The sequence below is a fragment of the Eublepharis macularius genome, chromosome 6 (genome assembly GCF_028583425.1).
Source record: "Eublepharis macularius isolate TG4126 chromosome 6, MPM_Emac_v1.0, whole genome shotgun sequence".
Classification (NCBI taxonomy): Eukaryota; Metazoa; Chordata; class Lepidosauria; order Squamata; family Eublepharidae; genus Eublepharis; species Eublepharis macularius.
Genome location: NC_072795.1, coordinates 96,494,150 through 96,514,432, shown reverse-complemented (window position 1 = coordinate 96,514,432; position 20,283 = coordinate 96,494,150).

The following is a 20,283-nucleotide window of genomic DNA, read 5'->3' as shown; positions in this document are numbered from 1 at the left end:
GGTGTGTGAAAGATGAAAAACAGGAAGCTTCTACGTTGGAAACAAGACATTGTGATATTTGACATTCCGAAACTGGAATAAAATTTTGATAGTAAAGAAATCATCTCTACTTAATCTTTCTGATGTCCACTTTTAGGGTGGGGTGGGGCTGTGCTTATAAATGCTTCTTTTCAGCTGGTCTTACTTCCAATTTCAGAGCTCAGCTGGAGAAATCAATGATTAAAACTTCTGGGCAGGAATTTGCAGAGGAGAGTTGATGAGTGATGGAAGAGTGATGGAAGCCCATTCTTCCTATTTTCCCCTGCAAATGCTCTCCCTATTTCCCCATCATTATGAGTGGGAGCCTGGCACAACCACTCTGCAATTTAGCTCCAGGTTGTTGGGCCAACTGGAAGTGGGTCATTGAAAAACAGAAGTTGCAGAGAGCACACTGGCACTGTGACTCTGGGTTACCAGGAGCATTAAAAACGTATAGTCAGCTGCAGTGAGTTACCAAACACTAAACCAAGCCATTATTTGGATCCCTGGAAAGTAGTCAGAGACAGCCAATGGATTCTCTGTGATCCAAAACTGCTGTGGCCACTGAGGGCTTGTGGATTAGCCACTCAGGGACATTTCTGATCCAAGCCTGCTACTGAATACAACCTACTTAAGAAAATCCTTCTGTTAGACAACATGGGGTTTTACCAACAGTAGAAAGCTGCATGCGAAGAAGCAGCATCCTTATTTGGGCCTCTTTCTCTGACCATGAGGTAAGTCTCTACACCCTTGCATAAGGTTGCCACCAGGCCAAGCCTGGCAACCAGTAGGAGGGGATGTGGGTGTGGGTGTGATCTTCATAAGACTGCTGACATCACTATGTCTCTTCCAGGTACAAGAGACAGAGTGGATAGCACCAGGAATCACCGCATCTCTATAGTAAACTTTACCATAGAGTTTACAGCAATTGTTACTTCTGGATAGTACCTGGAAGTGATGTGTTGGCAACTAGACCAGAGCCTTTTTTTCTTTATTTCCCTCACCACCATCACTCAGAGCAAATCACTGGGAGACAACAATGGTAAGCCTATCCTTGCATGTAGGAGTTCGGATACCGGGCAGGTCACAGCCAGAGGTTGTGTGTACCCTCTGAGGCTGAAAAGGGGGAGAGAACCTCAGAGGTCAGACAGGTTTGAAACCCCTTGTTAACCTGTAATGAGAACATCTGCCTTTAATCTATGCATGGTGCCTTCAAATACATAACATGAAAAATTATAATCTACTCAAGGAAGTCATTGTGGGAGGAAGAGATGTCTTCAGTTAAAACAAAACCAGAGAAAGGAATGGTCATGACTAGAGATGGGCACGAACCGCATTACGAACTTCAAAAACCCACAAAATTGGCGATTGCGCGAACGTGATCTGCCGGTTCGTGATTGTCCTCGTCCAATGAACCAGCCTTCAGAAGAAGGCTGGTTCAGTGCTTTCAGCTACAGTTTGGGAAGCCAGACAGTCAGGCACCAGCAATCAATTCCCCTGGAAATGGAGCTGGGGGAATGCCTGAACTCTGTCTGCGCTCCTTCTGTCGCCCTGGAAACCCGAATGGAGAAGCCTAGCTTACCTTGATCGGCAGGTCTTCCTTCCAACCACGGAGCTGCAAAGCGGTTACAAGTTGGGAGAAGACACCCAGGGGAGGGAGGGGGAAGGGGGTGTTCTGTAGCCATGGGCATTCCAATCTCATCCCTGAAAACCCTGATAGGCAGTTCTGATGGCCAAACACAGACCTCCTGAGTTGCTCAATGGGACCTGTGCTTATAAATAGCCGTGGTCTCCCAGACTGGGTTTCACTTTCAGAGAGCAGTGGAGAGGGACAGAGCTTTTGCTTGCCACTTGCTAGCCTTTGGGGAGAGAGACTGAGAGTATAATTCAGTTTGGATTTTTGTGGGAGTTTCCTGGGGGCCTTGGATTGGAGAGTGTATAACTCCAAGATCCCTTTTGCAACCTGTCCAAACTTGGGTGATGGCTGTAGGAGAGTTTGCAAAACACTCCCCGGGAATATGGGCTCTCTAAGTGCCATGGGGGCCATTCCATGCTCCACAAACCCTGAACCGTGAACCGGTTCAGCAACGGAAAATGTTCATTGCAGTTCTCTCCCTTGGGATCATCGTCGGCACTGAACTATGAACTGCAGAGTCATTAATTTTTTTAAAACCCACAAACACCCTGCTCATTGTTTGTTGTCATCCACAAACAACAAACAGAAGTGAACATGTCCCCTTAATGAACATGTTCGGTGTTCGTGTTCGTGACCCTTTAAACATCCCTTTAAATTATCAGCTGGCAGGGGCAGGGGGGATTCCCTCTTGCCGCCTGCTAGCTGATACTTTAAAGGGTTCTTTCCTGCCATGTGCAAGGGGCAGGGCCCTTTAAACACCCCACAACCCCCAGCCCCCACCCCCCTGCCTCACCCCAGCACCACCAGGCTGTTGCTGCCAGGTGCAAGAGGGACAGAGAGATTCTCTCCATCCCTCTGACAGCAGGCAGAGCCGGCCCCATGGGGCAGCTTCTGCCTGCTGTCAGAGGGACAAGGAGGCTTGCCTCATCACTCTAACAGTGGGCAGAGACGGTGCCGCCGCGGGGCTGCTTCTGCCCATTGTCAGAGGGACGAGGAGAGACTCCCCTGGTCCCTCTGACAGCAGGCAGAGCTGGTGCTGCGAGGCTCCTTCTGCACACTGTCAGAGGGATGAGGATAATCTCTTCATCCCTTTGACAGTGGGCAGAGCAGGCACTGCCATGGGGCCATTTCTACCCACTGTCAGAGGGACAAGGACAATCTCTTAGCCCCTCTGACAGCGGGCAGAGCCGGCGCTGCTGTGGGGCCATTTCTGCTCACTGTCAGAGGGACCAGGAGAGATTCCCCTGGTCCCTCTGACAGCGGGCAGAGCCGCCGCAGCCGCCGTGGGGTTGCTTCTGCCCACTGTCAGAGGGATGAGGAGAGACTCCCCTGTTCCCTCTGACAGTGGGCAGAGCCGGAACCACGGGGCTCCTTCTGTCTGCTCTCTGAGAGACAATGAGAATCGCCTCATCCCTCTGACAGTGGGCAGAGCCGGCGCTGCCACGGGGCCACTTCTGCCTGCTGTCAGAGGGATGAGGAGAGACTCCCCTCATCCCTCTGACAGCAGGCAGAGCTGGCACCACGGGGCTGCTCCTTCCCAGTGCCAGTGGGACAGAGTGTTTCTCTCCGTCCCTCTCACACTGGGAGAGCTGGTGCTGCCCCCTTTGCTGTCATTTTCTTTTCACAGTGGCAAAAACTGTACTGCCTGTTGGAAACTACTTTGAGAGGTTACAAAACTGACCATCCCAATGTCCAATACCCACCAAATTTGTAGGGGACATAGTCCTCAGTGTTCTCTGAAGACCCCCCAAGTTTCAGAGAGATTGCACCCCAGGAAAGGTATGATCCATGGGTCCCCCCTTTGCTGTCTATTTCTCTTCTGAGTGGTAAAAACTGGACTGTCTGCTGGAAGCTGAAGGGTTAAAGCCAGAAGGAAAGCCAGAAGGAATTCAGGCAGAGTTCAGTCCCTGCCATTGCCAGGGGAATTGATTGAAAGGCGCCATACTGTCTGGCTTGACGAACGGCTGCCGAATGCAACGAATGAGGCTTTGCAACAACCACTTGTTCGTTTGGAATGGGGACTCACGAATGGCTTGTTCGCAAACAGATGAACGGGCTGTTCGTGGTTTTTTTCCCATTCGTATTGCTGTTCGTGCCCATGTCTAGTCATGACCCAGGTCTATCAAGATGAACTCAAGCTTATTCCTTTGTCAGTTCTTTGGAACTACTAATGGAAGAAGACCTATTGTGATAACATCACTGGAGTCATGCTGAAATTACTGTGAGATTTGGACTAGATTAATGCATCTAGTCCTCTTCAGACTGAATGGAAGGAATGAAGGTTGTGCTCCATTGTGGAACTGAAATAGAAGGCAAAAAAATCACTTGTTTACTCTCTATTATTTTCTTAATTTTGGATGAACAGATATCCGGGTGTTGTAGATGAGAGAACTAATGGGAAGTGAAATGCTGCCCTGTCTGTCTGTCAGTGTGAATTTATGTACCACCTGTGTCACATATAATTTGTATTATTTAATCATATGTTTCAAGTGTGTCAAGGAGAGGTTCAGGCATGCCCAGGGAAATTAATAAGCTCATCCTTCTTGATGTTCTTGTTTCTGTCCTGTCCTTTACAAGCTTCTCGTTGTTGCAAATAGTATTCCTGCATTAGTTTTTTCCATCCCTCACTTACAGAACACAGTGGACTTCAATGAGTACAGCTAATTAATTTCTAACAAACATAGAATTTGCTTGTTTGAAGCACCTTTCAACATTCTACAAATCTAATCACATTGATGTTATTGCATGTGACTCTTTAGCCTTTTTTGTTTTGAGTAAATTTATTAACAGTACCTGTGTTCACAATTCACAATAGGTTTTGAAGCTGGTAGTTTGGTTCAATCTACCCATTTGGCATAGTAATGGGTCCTTTGCCCAATAGTGTGGTCATAGCAAGGTATGAATTGTGTCCAAAGGCAATGTTACGATGCATACAGGATGTTCTATTGATTAATTTAGATTATTATTCTTAATAAAAGCAAAACCATTTATCTTTTCATGCTTGATGGAGTGAAAGGTTAAATTATTCTAACCATTACACCACACTGGTTCTCTGGGAATTAAAGCTCATTGTCTTAGGAAATCAATCCAATTTTCTTTGGTTTCAGTTGGAAACTCATTTGCAGATGTAGCATTCCTTTCTTCTTCCCAGTAGGAATGGAAAGTTTGTTTATTTCTCCTTTCACCCACAGGATCCTCCCCCTCAGCTTTCAAACAGCTAGGAGAAAATGTCAGCATTCTATAAGTAATACAAATTCTCACTAGCATGGCACATATAAGCTGCTATGATTTGACATGTGAATAAGTTTCTTCCTCCTATCCCAGGCTTCTCAAATTTGGGATGAATGGTGCTAAATCCTGAATCCTTTTGCCTCACCTTATCCCATTCTGGTGTTTTCAGATATTTTATCCTAACCACACTAACATACTGTTTCAGAGCCTAGGTGGAAGAAACTGATTTAAATACTGGCGTCATCGGCCCTTTAATGGCTCGATGATGTCAGGAAAAGGACCGTTATAAAGGGGATTGTACCAGGAAATCGCGCTAGGAAGACGCTTTTATGCCATGTGTTTCTCGCGATCTTCCAGGTGCATGGCCATGTGAAACAGCCACTGTGTACAGCAAGCATCCCTAACCTTTTTGTGCCCGTGGGCACTTTTGAAATTCTATTGAGCTCTATTGAGCTTATTCCCATGAAAATGTGCCTAAGATTCAATTATTAAAGGACCCCTTGCTTCCCTATGAACTTATTCTATAATTGACATCTTCAACTCAGGCCTGTTTTCTGTGCCCTCATTGTCAATCAGATGGCTGCCTATCCATGTTAGGGCCTTTTCAGTGGAAGCAACCTAAGTATGGAACTCTCTTGCCCACACACAGAGAGATGTTTGTATGGAGCTTGATCTTAGTAGTAGTAGCACTTGTTCATCATTCAAGTAGTTGCTTGGGGCACCAAAGTAGCAGAAGCACCATTTTCCAGGTCAGCACAAGTGAGGAGGAAGTATTCATTCTCTAAGCGCTTGTGCTGCTGCCACCCAGTTTGAATGGGCTTCAAAGATTCTTTCTTGCAAGATTCCACTTTTAATGGCCTCTGACAAGACATGTGATGAGTCATTCTATACCTCTCACTCTGAGGATTATAATCCCATTCAACAACCTGGAGTCAAACCTAATAAGGAGGTGGCTGAAGACCATCAGGCACAAGGGTTGCATTGATGTCTAGATGCTGATTTATGTTTTAATTTGTTCTTTGTGTACTTATGATCCTGTTCACCAATTCAGATCCTATTAGAGTTTTCTTCTGGTTGAGTCTTCCCTTTGAGCTGACAGTTAAACCATAGCACAGCTCTGCTTTTTTTCAGCGGCAAAGAGAGTCCCTATATGTTGTCTACCTTCTAAAAGAAAGGTCAGATTGTTCTGTTTAGATGAACATTTTCATTTAATTTCATGTGGCAAACATTATAGAGCTGAGTTTTATTGTCTTTTTATTTTAATTATTTGTTGCCTGTGGGTCAAGCTGTTAAAAAAATTAAGATATTTTTGCTTGCCTATCCCCCCAAAAAAACTAAAAGCAAGTTGCAATGATTCTAAAAGTACACTAGAATAAACAACAATTAAAAGCGGCATCTAACAAAAATTAAAAGGGATCTATAACACATATTAAGACAGCTTGAAAAATCTTTTATTTTCTGGATGGCTTCTTAAATAATTCAGTCTTGCACTTCCATTGAACAGTGTGGTGGCCTTCCTGACCCATAGAAGAAGGCTATACCACTGCACAGGAGCTATTACTGGGAAAGTTCTAGACTGGGCAGATACTGATGTAATCTCTTTGCAATATGGAACTCTAACGGTCAAACTAGGCAATACTGCATTCCTGAGCCTGCCATGGGGACGTAGTGCTATTTTAGAAGTTGCTTTTTATTTTTTCAAAATGCCATGGCGGCCTGATTCTTCTGACGACTGTGGTGTTAGGGGGCTGAGGGTCTCCTGTTTCCCCTTGCCCCACCCTGTTTTGAAGAAGTTCAGCAGTATCATCTACTTTGGCCTTAAGTATAGCTTGATCTGCTGAGTGAAGCTGCCACCAAGTAGTACATTAGAGGAGGCAGGCCTGAGGGTCCTGGGCGATGAATGGCTTATTGGTTATAACAATCACCTTGAAATTAACCCCAAACAGCCAATGCAATAACTTTAGTAATGGTATACTGTGTGAAATGCAGAAAACTCTAGATAGTAAATAAGCTAAAACATCCGCACTAGCTAAAGTTTCTGAATCATCTTCCAGGGCAGTCTTATGATGATAGTTTAGCCTGAAGATTGCTGTAGCATGAATCAGTGTGGCCAGATTGACTTAGATGACAGAGGACCATGCAGACTAAAAAATAGATCATAAAACAGATGCCAAACAGCAGCAAAAGAAATTATGGAAATGGGGGTGGAGGGATGTAAAAGATAACATGTGAACTGATCTCATTATCCTAAACTATGCCATGCTTGTGTCCATGTAGGGGCCTCTGGCATGCCTCCCCTTATAACAACAACAACAAAAACAACAACAACATTCGATTTATATACCATCCTTCAGGACAACTTAACACCCACTCAGAGTGGTTTACAAAGTATGTTATTATCCCCACAACAATCACCCTGTGAGGTGGGTGGGGCTGAGAGAGCTCCTAGAAGCTGTGACTGACCCAAGATCACCCAGCTGGCTTCAAGTGGAGGAGTTGAGAATCAAACCCAGTTCTCCAAATTAGAGTCTCACGCTCTTAGCCACTACACCAAACTGGCCCTTCTATGCATTGCCATCCTAAACACTTCTTAGTCTGGATTTAGGGTTGCTCTCACAGTTGCAAATGTTATTTCTAACTCCACAAGAGTGCTATTTGAGTATCATATGGAGCAGAATATTTCTTCTTGCAAAGCCAGTGATACAAAATGTGTATGAGTATGTGCTAATGTATATGATACGTTCCTAATAACAACAACAACAACAACAACAATAATAATTCAACAGCATTTGATTTATATACCACCCTTCAGGACAACTTAATGCCCATTCAGAGCAGTTTACAATGTATGTTATTATTATCCCCACAACATTCACCCTGTGAGGTAGGTGGGGCTGAGAGAGCTCCAGAGAGCCAGCTGGCTACAAGTGGAGGAGTGGGGAATCAAACCCAGTTCTCCAGATTAGAATCCTGCCGCTCTTAACCACTACACCAAACTGGCTTCTTGACATACTGCAAGAGTAATTGAAAGTTAGTATGATAATGTGTTAATATCATTTTCACAAGATGCATTCTTCTAATGGGCAAATAAAGCAGCGTGTCTATTTAAATTTTACAGAGTTGCAAATATAGCTATTATTATGTTTTGCAACATGATCTGACAAGAACATATTAGCAAAACATCAAATAGATCTGACCAGAATATTGCTAATGGGGAGAGAAGTCTTTATACATCATAAAGCTATTCAAACTTTAAAATATGCTAAAGTACTGAAGGAAAATGAGTTGATAATGATCTGGGGGAGGGGGAAATTAGCATAGGTTTGTACCATTTTCAAATCATGTTACTATTTTGTCCCATGAATATATTAAGATCAATTAAGGGCTTCAACACTGCTTATTTAGACAAGCAAATTTTCTCTTTAAGAAGCTGTTTGGAGCATGCTACTTTTGAAAAGGTTACCTATGCATTTCCTCATGGTTTTTTAATTCATTAGTATAATTCTGTTTCCAAAATGGCAATGATGCCTTGCGTTATCTTGAGAAATATTCACATAGGAAGACAATGGAAAGTAAAAATGTCTATTTGAATATGATTTGTTAATGTTTTGAATCTCTGAGACAGTATAAAAGATTCTAACAGGGCAGTCCTAAACAGAGGTACAGTCTTCTAAGTCCATTGACTTCAAGGGACTTAGACGGGGTGTAACTCTGCTTTGGTTGGTGTTATGAAATCTGTTAAATGTGAAAATTGCAACAACAACAAAAAGAATTTTGAAATAATAATAAAGGTGAGTTTTTTTGTTCTGTAGTCTTTGCTTTGAATTGGGAAATGATTTTAATTTGTTTTAGTTTCCTGAATTCCAAATGTACTAACATATTTTTAATAAGCCATAAAGAGATTGTGTCTAAAAAAAGTACTTGATTCCTTCCCTGTGTTCTAGTTCTCATACATTAATCAAAGCCTCTAGCTTATTGCTTGTTGGGAAATTTAATAAATCTTTATATCCCCATAGCTTTTAAATTATTCACTATGCTTACTGCTCTTCTTCTGAAGGGAGATTATCTTTTTTAATTGGAAATCTTCTATTATTTGTGTCTGAAATGTTTGAAAGTACAAGTGTAGGCTCTGGCGCTATTAATAGCCATCCCGCCAGCAAGCATAATAAAGGATGAGGTTGCTTGAAAGCTATTCATTGCAAGGCATATTAACGCCGTCAGTTTCATTAATCATGCTCAAAACACAGCCCAGTTTAACAATAGTCCTGCTTTTATTTTATTAAATGTTTTTGCTGTTTCATTCCCATTTCTCACTCGGGAGTGAATGGGAAACCAAAATGTGAGACTGCAGTTGAGAACATTCTGAGCATCCCTAAGATGAACTTGCTGAAACAGGCCTAAATGATGCAATGGGAGAAATCTATCAGCATCCATTAGTTTATGCACATCTTGCATTTTTACATTAGTTACCTGGGATCGAGGCTTCCTCATGATTTCTTCATAAGAAAAGTTCCTGTTATGGGCCTCACATGTATTATGAACATTCCTCTTGACACATTTACAAGATCCAGCATGGTGTTGATTTGGAGAAAGGTGATACATATTTTTTCAAGAGCTGAAAGTTATATGTAGTGCTTGAATTATGGGGGAAAGGCAGGGAGAATCCATAAAAACCCTAGCTCTAAGTTCCCATTGGCCAGATTGTACATACTTAAAGGGGAAAAATGTATACTGTTTTCACTGAGTAGACCAAAAGGCTAGTTAATCCATCACATTGTAACTACCTCTTAAGCTTGTGTTCTGACTCCATCTTGTCCCAGATAAGCTTACTATATTATTTATTTATTTATTTTACTTAATTTGTAACCCACTTTTCTCTCCAACAGGGACCCAAAGTGGCTGACAAATCCCCTTCTCCATTTTATCCTCACAACAGCCCTGTGAAGTAGGCTAGGCTGAGAGTAGTGCATATAAATACAGTACAACATCTGGGAGACCCAAATTAAAATCCTCACTTTGCCATGGAAGCTTGCTGGGTGACCCTGTGCTTAGTCCTACACACTCGACCTATCTCACAGGATTGTTGTAAGAATAAAATGGAGGAGAGGAGAATGATGTAAAATCCTTTGAGTCCCTAATGGGGAGAAAGACTAGATATAAATGAAGTGAATAAATTAATAAATAGAAGTTTTAATAATAATAATAATAATGATAGTTTAAATAAAACTACGTTTAAGTAGTTTAGCAATTTTAGCAACTTTAGCCATTCTTAATCACATCAGTGTTTGTTTTGTTTATTTACTTTATTTATAGTTTCAGTTGCCAGGCCAAGCCTGGCAACCAGTGGGAGGGTTGTGGGGGGACACATAGGAGGGCATATGATATTGATGCCAATGTCACCATGTCACTTCTAGGTACAATCTGGAAATGGTAATGGGAAGCGCTAGGAATCACTGGAAACTATATGGTAAACGTTATGGTTTTACTGTCTATAGAAAACACTATGGTTTTATCATAGCGTTTCCAGCAATTCTTAGAGCTACCCACTACCACTTCTAGGAGGTATTTGGAAGTAGCATGCCAACATGGAGGATGCTGGCATTTTCTGTTCTATTTTTCTCCTGCCATTGCTCTAAGAGATTGTAGCCAATGAAGATAATTGGCAGGAGGCCTATTTATGTCCACAGTTCACGCTGAGACTCAAAGAGGATTGCACAATGTAATGGGGGGAAACCCCAACATAATATAATACATATAACAATGCAGTAAAAGTGGATCACAAAAGTAGAGAACAATGCAATTAAACTGTAAGATACATGCATTAAACAATGCAATAAAACAGGGTTACAAAATTAGAGAGTGCAATAAAACAAGATAATCCTTGAAATTAAATTTTCACATATTAGAACTACAACTGTATTAGCTTCTTGAAAATGCCTTCCTGTTCCACCTTCTTACTGACTATAGTTACATGTTACTTCAAGCAGCAATTTCTATTCTCTTTATTGTTTTGTGTAAAGTATTCCCAAATTTTCCAGAGATTCATGCAGAGGGATCCCAAGAATGAACTTTTCATCTCTGACTGGTTTAACCACTAATTGCTTAATCTATTTCTTGCTTTCAGATACTTACTGCAAAGTCTGTAACTCTGTTTAGAATGGCACTGTTAATTCATTAATCAAGTTCTGACTTGGTTATAGATGCAGGGATTCCCATTTTTCACCCTTATATTCCCATCAGGGCTGGAAAAAAAATCAGTTGTCTTTGAACTGATTGTCAATGGGCTGTCTATATTTGTACTTATTGAGGTGGCTTGTGACTTACAGCATTTTGACTCTTTCCAAGAAGTGCTTGTGTCAACATAAACATTTATCAAGGCCCTGAGTATGAGAACTGTGCAATTTTAGGCACTGTGTTAAGAATTAGCAAAACTGGAGTCCATGCTAGAGATGGGCATGAACCAGAAAAAAAATGAACCCTGTGGTTTGTGGTTCATCACGCTTCACAAACCACGAACCATGAACTTTCACGAACCTGCCCTGGTTCACAAATCAGTTCATTTTGGTTCAAGAAAATGTCACTTCCAGGCCAGCAAATCAACACTTCCAGGTCAGCAGAAGAACACTTCCAGGTCAGCAGAAGGTCTGCATGAAGTCAATCTCCTATTGCCTAGGAAACTGATTGATCGGCACAGGCTGCAGTGATGAAACCATCCTAAAGATCGTGATGGTTCATCAGAAATGGGATCTGACGAACCACTGGTTCACGAACCACAAATCGGCCTGGTTCATCACGAATTTTGGTTTGTATTTCGGTTCATGCCCATCTCTAGTCTATTCAGGCATCCTGCACAGCAAACTTGAAATCACAGTGACTATGCTGGCACAGCATCGCTTAGCTGAAAAGATGAACATCAACAGTAGGGTAACTTGAATCTGAAGAGAAGTTTTAAGAATGCGCTGTAAACAGCTGGTGTTTTTTTAAATTTAAAATAACAGCTTATATTTCTTTTGGCTTGTTGACTTCAGAGTCAAATAGTACAAAAAGAAACACATCAGGCAGATTTTTTTCTGATTGGAGACAGATGCAGTGATGTGCTAAAAACAAAAGTTTCCAGGTAAGCATTTTATTGTTTTTTCCACCCTTTTGCAATAAACTCCTCTCATTGAAAGCCAAGTTCTGGAAGTCCTTTGAGAGTTGTGTTCTCCCACCAGGGAGCATGTTTTTTAGTTCCCATTAACACTAATGGAAAATGTGAATGCATAATTTGGAGAGAGAATCCTGAATACATTCAAGTTGTCTGAGCTTGGAGCCTGCACTAAATCAACACACAAATAAATCAAACCAAGCCCATTTCTTTGGCAAATATATCAGCATTGTTCACAGTAGGCCATCTAATAAATCTACAAGAGTTCTTTTTTAATTGAAAAATCCTATTTTCTCCTAGAGAATAAGGGGTAAATTGTGTGTAAAGAATGTGTCGGTCAGACAATTAGTTTAGAGGAGAAGTGAGGTTTTTTTAAGTATCCAAAGAGTTTAAGCCTCATTGAAATCAGTGTAATTTCACAATGTTTATTTTTAATTTTCACTGGGTTATGCCCATACAACCTATGTTTCCACATGCTTTTTTTTGGTCTGTGTCTGCAAAAAGCTTTAAAAGTTGACCACAGTTTTTAACTTATCTTGTTACAAAGGCTTAAGTCAATCCACAGGAGATGCAACGCTCCTTAATGAATGCATGACTCAATAGTCCCTGTTTCACACCATGGTGGCTGATGGTGCCATTCATTCTAATTGACATTGCTGAACTATTGGCCAAGGATATTGCTTTTCAGGAGCAATGTAGGCAAGCATAGCAATTATCTGTATTACTGAGCCACTACATGGGAACAGAAACGGGACTCTCTAACAAGGAGGGGAGAAAGTGTTTATCAAGAAGCAGTTGATTCTTGGATTGTTTTTCCCCTCTCCTTCCAGTATTTAGCAATTGACAATCTGCCTAATTATGGGCTGAATTCTGTTGGCACATCACGATTGATACTGGGTGGTTAAAATCATCTCCAACAGCTGATGGATGTTTTGTGTTTAGTATCCTGCAGTTAACATGATTTAATAGTATTTGGAACAAAGTTCTTCTCAGTCTAGGTATTAGAATAATTTCGTATACAGGAATGGCTTTGTGTATGACAAGAAGCATTTAAAAGAAATATGGCCTTATGATTTATTTAGGTCATCATGCTGTTAATAATTAATGAGACTATGCTGATTTGAAGGGAAGTTCTGAAGGACTTGTTCACTTTGTTTCATATGTTTGAAATTCAGAACTGTCTCTAGGGCCCTGCATTTATAATGAGTTATTCCATTCAGTATACTAATAACAGCATCAAATGGCAAAAGGAGAGTGAAATGAAAGTTAAAGAAAACTAGTATTACATTGTCCTATTACTTATGGCAGATATATATATATATGTGTGTGTGTGTGCATTGTACATTATTTTTTTATTTGGGGGCATTGTACCTCTTTCTTCTAGAGTGTCCATTTATGCCTTTCATCCTTGCTCCAAGAACTTCAGAGTGGTGTGCATGATTCTTCCTTCTTCCACTTCACAAAACCCTGTGAGGGAGGTTAGGTTGAGAGACACGTCAAGGAATGTGTTGAAAATTAAATAAGTCACCTTTGAAAGCTACTAGTAGTTACTAGCCATACTTGAAGGACTAAAAGAGTATGTAAGAATTATTCAAGTCCAGGTAACCATTCCATACAGCTGAGTTATATGATTAAAGAACTATCTAGAGCCATAGCTATATGAAACTTTGATATGATTGTTCTCAAAGATTTTGAAGAAAAGGCATTTTGAAATAAGAATAAATAACGCACAGAGCTATTTGCTCTTTCTGGGCAAAGTTGTTGAGAAAGCAATAGTTGACCAACTCCAGGCCTTCTTAGACAACTCTTGTGCTTTCAACCATTTTTAGTCTGGGTTTAGGCCATGCTATGGGATGGAGATGGCTCTGGTGGCTCTAGTTAATGACCCCCACCTGAATGTAGACAAAGGACATTCTTCATTGTTGCATCTCCTGGATCTATCGGCAACCTTCAACTTGCCATCCTGTTAAGATGTTTGGAGATGGAAGTAGGTATCATGGGATGTGCCTTGGAGTGGTTTAAATTATTCTTCATGGAACGGACTGAAAGGGTTGCTATTAGAGACCATAAACTTCAGTATGGGAACTATCTTGTGGGGTTCTCTATATTATTCAACCTCTATATAAAGCCTTTAAAAGAATTAATTCACAGATATAGAATTGGATGCCATCAATATGCAGATGATGCCTAACTCTATATTTCATTATCCAAATCATCTGATGATACAGTAGAGGTACTTAGTTTCTGCTTGACAGCTGTCATTAATTGACTGCAAGCAAACAAATTCAAATTGAACCCCAACTAGATAGAAGTGATGCTGATAGGAAAAACAGATCTTGAAGAACATTGTGCTCTGACCTTTGATGGTCTTCAATTTACCTTGGCTGACTCAATTAAGAATCTAGGGGTTATCCTTGATGGGATAGGCAACTCAGCATGCCTTGGACATTTGGGGGCGCTGCATGTCTCTGTATGTATGGTAACTCTAGCAAGTTGCTACTCTCTTGTCTAAGGTGGGAACACCACCTGACTCCTCCTCTTGTCTCTATGCCTCTTAGGGGATCTCTCTTCCTTGCCTTGTGGTCTTGTAGGAGAAGGAGGTAACCCTCCATGCTCTGTCATGAAGGCCTTATCCACACACTCACATCTCAGCCTCACCGCCTACCTCAGGCCGTGGTTTAGATTTAGGGGATGTAACTCTTTAGATTAAGATCTCTCTTTTTTTCTCCAAAATATTGCTATGGAAGGAATCTACTTCAATAAAACTGTAAATTGTGTCTTTTTATGATTTTGTCTGAAGACTAATTAATGCACGTTTGAGGTTTAAACGCTTCTGCCTAAATAACTCTGCTGTGCTACCATAAAGGTATCACTAACTATATTTGAATTAACCAAAATTCCCGATAATCCTTAACCTAGCACTGTAGCTAGAAAATTAAATGTAGCTGCAAAAAAGGCCTTCTCTCAATTCGGACTAGCCTGGAAGTTGACCTCCTACCTTGATGCAGCCAATCTGGATGCCTAGATTCCTGCTACAGTAACAAAGAAACTAGACTACTGCAATGCACTCTACATAGGCCTTGAATAGACTTGGAGGCTCCAACTAATGCAGAATGCTTCAGTTTGTTTACTTTTTGGAGCTAGACAGAGCATGCATATCACTCCCATTTTGCAGTCACTCCATTGGCTTCCCATTGGTTACTGGGCTCAATTCAAGGTCATGACTATCACATTCAAAGACCTTCATGGCCTTGGCCCTTCATAGCTGTGCCACTGCCTTTCCTCCTGTGTTCTACCATGGCAGCTTAGCTCATATGAACAGGATCTTTTGCAGATATCACCCTGTAACTCAGCAAAATCAACAGCTGTGTGTGTGCTTTCTCTGTAGTAGTCCCCACTTTATGAAATGGCCAGGCTGAGAAGTCAGGAAAACTCCCACTCTCCTGGCTTTCCACAAACTATATGAAACTGAATTATTCAGGAAGGCTTTCTTCTCAGTTTATGGAGCTATGGCATAAGCAATAGCTCAGAAAGATGCCTTAGTAGGGACAGGGACTATAGGTTTTGCTATTGGGTACTATCTGTTGACATAGATATGCTCTTACTAGTTTCCACAATGCTAAATGTGCCATGATAATTAATTTCCCTTTGTTTCATAAAGATTTCATCTCTGTGCTCAGTTTTATGCTTGTTCTCAAGTTTTCTGCTCCCATACTCTATTGTATACACTCACTGAATGTCCTAACTGTTGTTCAGTATTTTGCTCCTAGCTGTTGCTTATATTGTATTTTACTTGCAGTATGTAATCTGCCTTGGGTCTCAGTGAGAAAGGCAGACTACAAACAAACATACTATATCAGACTTTTTGGTCTGTTACAATCAGAATTGTCTACTTAGACTAGCACCAGCTCATTTGTGTCTTAGACCTTGGCAAATATGATCATGAGACATATACTATCAATCAGATAGAATGTGGCAGAGAGAAAAAAACTATTATTTTTCAGAGTTCATTAATAACATTTATTAATCAAGACAGTTTAGTGCAAGAGTTAAAATGGAAACACATTTGTTGAGGCTTATGGCATGGCACAGAAATCACTGAGAATCATAGCTCATCTTTTCCCACCAGAATTGAATGGTTGTGCTCAAATCCCGTGAGATATTATCATGCTGGGAGAAACACTTGTCAGGACTGGAAACCAAGTTTCCCCCCCATGCCTTTTAATCTTCCTAAAGCCAAAAGGACTCAGAGGAGCTAGGAAGAGTTGTGCTTCAATCTCTCTTCCAGGAGGGTGTGAATGCATGTGAACATACAATGCTGAGGTTCTGAAAGGCACTTTGTGCAAGGTCCCACAGGACCCGGAGTTGGCCTTGTATTAATGCAATTAGATTAGGCATAATACCAGCACCGAGAACTAGAGGAGTGCCACAGAACTGAGGGTGAAAGTTTCAACTCAGGTCTTGTTTTGAAGCATCATCTGCATTGCTACATCACAAATTTCATCACCATCATAAGTACTAGCCTTTGGTCTTCAATAAAATTTCATACCTATATGCTGGCAAGCACTATAGTCCTGTTCAGAATTACTCTATTCAAAACTAGAGATGGGCAGGAACCGGAAAAAACCTGAACCATGTGGTTCGTGGTTCATCAAATTTCACGAACCATGAACTTTCATGAATCTGCCCCCAGTTCATGAACCAGTTCATTTAGTTTGTGAAAACGTCACATCCAGGTCATAAAAGCATCATTTCCAGGTCAGCAGAAGGTCACTTCTGGGCCAGCAGAAGGTCTGCAGGAAGTCCATCCCCTGTTGCCTAGGAAACTGATTGATTGGCACCAGGCTGTCTGCAGTGATGAACCAAAAAACAAACCAAACAAACCAACCTAAAGTCCATGGCAGTTCATCTGACGAACTGCTGATTCATGACCCACGAACCAGCCTGGCTTGTCATGAATTTTGGTTCATATTTTGGTTCGTGCCCATCTCTATTCAAAACCCATTAGTGTAAATAACTGGATGTAGAATTGCACTGTAAAGTCTCTGGCCTCATGGTTCAGATGGGGACCACATATAAATCCATGGCAACTGTTGATAAAGAATAACTTCATATTGTCCAAAATATTTGGAATCTTGACTTCAAGCTACTTACTTCTGAGGATTCTCATTGACTGTGAGTAGTTCAGAACTGTAGATCTCAAGTGGGTTAAAAACAATGGACAATATCAGTTATCATGCAATGAACCTACAAATCTAATTAAGAACTGTTCTGATATAAGCATATGGAAAAACCCTTCCTTTGTTTCCATAGTAAAAGGCTTTTGTAATTTAGCATAAAATACCTCATTGCAATGTTTCAGTGATCTTTAGCATAACCTTACTAATTGCTAATTATGATCCTGGGTCATGAGCAGGACTATATCCTACCTGAGAAGATTACAGAGGTCAAGGGAAGTAAAGTCATCTTTTTAGTTCAATCTAGCAATTAACATCTTTCTGCTACTTGTACAGAGGAAGGGCTGCTTATCAGTGAAGTGTAATTACAACAATTGAGGCTATTTGCATGTATGACTCACACATCTGGCATGTGTCTTCCTGACAGCGTAATTATTCCTATGGTACTGATGAAATTACTTTTTAGGGTTACCCACAGCAATGAAGTGGCAGAAGAAATTGTCTACAGCTATTTAATCACAGGGGAGGTGGAGGGAAACTGTGGATCAATGGTTTCTACCTTTCATTAAGAGTCAGATGTGTTGGCCTTTTAATTACTCTTTCAGTTGAAATTTCTCCCCATGGTCTATTTATCAGGAAGGTCTTCAATCATATCCATCAAAGACTGGGAATTCATACAGTAAATACTGTCAGTTCTTTACCATTTATATCCAGCCTTTGTTATTCGCTGTGGTCAGTTTTGGAAAAAACAACTAATGGTGAACTCCTAAGACAAGTTACTCCAGTTTAAGCCCTTTGAAATCAATGGGCTTAGACTGAAGTAACTGTGCTTATGATTTTACTGTAAGAAAGTTGGAGGCTTGTAGAATTATTCATAGCATGGAGAAAGAACCTTTTACCCATTTCCCCATAGTATTAGAACTCAAGGGTAACCAATGAAGTTGATGAGCAGTAGACTCAAGACTGATAAAATGAAGTATTTCTTCACTGAATGAGTTATTAAATAAAATTATGAAATTCACTGCCAGTGGATGCAGTGATGGTCTTGAACATGTAGGACTTTAAAAGGGGGTTAGATAGATTTATGGAGGATCAGTCCATCAAGGACTATACTGAGCCTAGTGACTATAGAAGCAAACTTCTATTCTTAGCATTTTAATTGTATCTTGTTTATTCTTTACTAATGAATAAATAAAGATTGCTCCACAATGTCCATGAATAATAAAATTAATGTATATGACTTATATTCATTGACTACCTTCAATATATCCATGAAACACTATATTTAACAGCTTTTCAAGGTAACAGCATTAAAATGGTGTATAATACAAGAGAATACAACACCTTTGCTTCCAGTAATTTTGAAAGACATTGAATCTTTTTGTAGTTTTCAATGTTATTCAGTGTACTTTAAACACAATTAATCAATTTTCAGTAATGCTATGCACTATGATGCATGCTGAGGTAATTATCTGTTTAACGTCTCCAGCTGTCCAGTACAGATGTCACTAATGGGTCCATTTCTAAAATGTATTCTTTATTGTCTTCATGAGGTTGAGGAATTATAATTTTTACAATATATTTTCCGTTGCAGTGTAAGATTACTTCAGTTGCTGAGAGACCAGGTACAAAGGTAGTAATTTTTACATGTGATGCACTTTACAAACTGCTATGCGATGGTGTTTGACAAGGAGAGAGATGTAGGAAGGCTTCCACTGACTTCATTGATTAGGGAAAACCACTTGTTATTGAACAGAATTCTGGGGAACCCCATGTTTCCTTAAAATCTTATTAGTTTTAGTAGCAGAAAATCTTCCCTGACAGATTATCCACTGTTGCTGGTCTTCACCTGGAAGGTGCAGAAATGGCAATATTCAAATGAGAAAAGGGTGAGACTCAACTGGGTGAGACTCAGTTCAACTAGGTGAACTGAGCATATGTTTTTTGCAGTTTTTTGCAAGCTCAGAGGTTTTTAGTAGTTAGCCAGTTTGGTGTAGTGGTTAAGAGTGTGGGACTCTAATCAGGAGAACCGGGTTTGATTCCCCACTCCTCCACTTTAAGCCAGCTGGGTGACCTTGGGTCAGTCACACCTCTTCAGAGCTCTCTCAGCCCCACTCGCCTCACAGGGTGTTTGTTGTGGGGATAATAATTGGACATGGGCATGAACAGCATTACGAATGGAAAAAAACCAAGAACAGCCCATTCGTCTGTTCGTAAACAAGCCGTTCGTGAGGCTCCATTCTAAATGAACAAGTGGTCGTTGCAAGCCTCGTTCGTTGCCTTCGCCAGCCATTCATCAACCCAGACAGTCTGGGACCTTTCAATCAATTCCCCTGACAATGGCAGGGACTGGACTCTGTCTGAACTCCTTCTGGCTTTCCTTCTGGCTTTAACCCTTCAAAGTACTTCCAGCAGAGAGTCCCATTTTTGCCATTGTGAACAGAAAATGACAACAAAAGGAAGGACCCATGGATCATGCCTTTCCTGGTGTGCAATCTCTCTGAAACTTGGGGGGGCTTCAGAGGACAGTGAGGACTATGTCCCCAGCAAATTTGGTGGGTATTGGACATTGGGAAGGTCAGTTTGTAACCCCTCAAAGTAGCTGCCTTCCAGCAGGCAGTCCCGTTTTTGCCACTGTGAACAGAAATTGACCGCAAAGGAGGGGGGACACATGGATCATGCCTTTCACAGGGTGCAATCTCTCTGAAACTTGGGGGGGGGGTCTTCGGAGAACAGTGAGGACTATGTCCCCTGCAAATTTGATGGGTATTGGACATTGGGAAGGTCAGTTTGTGGGGTGTTTAAAGGGCCCTTCCCCTTGCACGTGGCGGGAAAGGGGCCTTTAAACTATCAGCTGGCAGGCAGCAGGGGGGAGTTCCCCCTGCCGCCTGCCAGCTGATAGGTTAAAGGAATCTTTAAGGGGCCACGAACAACAAACAACGAACGTTTGTGAACAAGGTCATGTTCGTTACTGTTCATTGTTCATTGTTCATGGATGGCAATGAACAATGAACAGCTTGTTCTTTTTTCCCCCGTCCGTGCCCATGTCTAATAATAATAGCATACTTTGTAAA